Raw genomic sequence first — 887 nt, forward strand, 5'->3', positions numbered from 1 at the left:
TTTTGCTTGGATTTAGACCTACAAAAAACATCAGCTGTGTCAATCCCTTTAAGACAAATTAAAATAAAAAGCAGATGATTGGTAGTGCCAGTCATGTGGCCAGGCCAGGCCTTTTTACTGCCCAGTGACAAAGTTGGTCACCAGTCGTGTCCTGTACCGTTCGCTGGCTCAGAGGTGAAACTGTGCAAGATTTAAGCAATTTATTAAGTTAAAAAAAAAAAAAAAAAAAAAAAAAGACAACTTGGGAAGGACCTGGGCCAGAGAGCACTTAAGGCTAATATTAGTGCTGAGAAACAAACATCAACATAACTAGTAAAGGTCTTTGAACAACATCATTGGCCATGGATATGCTGGGAATGGTTGCTGTAAGTCTTATTTTGGGATAATTTTTTTTTTTGGAGGGAAAAGGAAAGTCTCAAATGGCAGCTTTGATTGCTTCTCCTAAAAAGAAATCCTCTTACAGAATGCCATGTATACTTATGGAAAAACTAATAAAACAGTTAAAAGGTTTCTTTGTGTTGCGTTTCACTTCAGTTTTTTTTTTTAATATAATGCATTTTAAAAAAACAAAAAGGAAAAAAAAAAAGGGCTGTTTTCTCCCCCAAAAAAGGCAAACCAAACAAGAAAAGGACCAAAGTAAAACAGAAGGACCGGGGTCTGCAGTCTGTGGTAATGACCCCAGACTTCTGATTTACAATTCACAGTTCAAACAGTTCAAATTGATACTGATTATCGCCACATGATTTGCTTGGGTTTTGCTCCTGTTCATATTGATTTTTTTTTTGAGGTTTTTTTTTCCCCCCCCCACCCCACCCTCCACCAATGGCTTACATAACCTGGTGGTGGTGAGTTGGCTGGTTGGTTGGTTAGTGTATCGTGGCATCATC

Source organism: Archocentrus centrarchus, chromosome 1 (genome assembly GCF_007364275.1).
Source record: "Archocentrus centrarchus isolate MPI-CPG fArcCen1 chromosome 1, fArcCen1, whole genome shotgun sequence".
In the NCBI taxonomy this organism is placed as follows: Eukaryota; Metazoa; Chordata; class Actinopteri; order Cichliformes; family Cichlidae; genus Archocentrus; species Archocentrus centrarchus.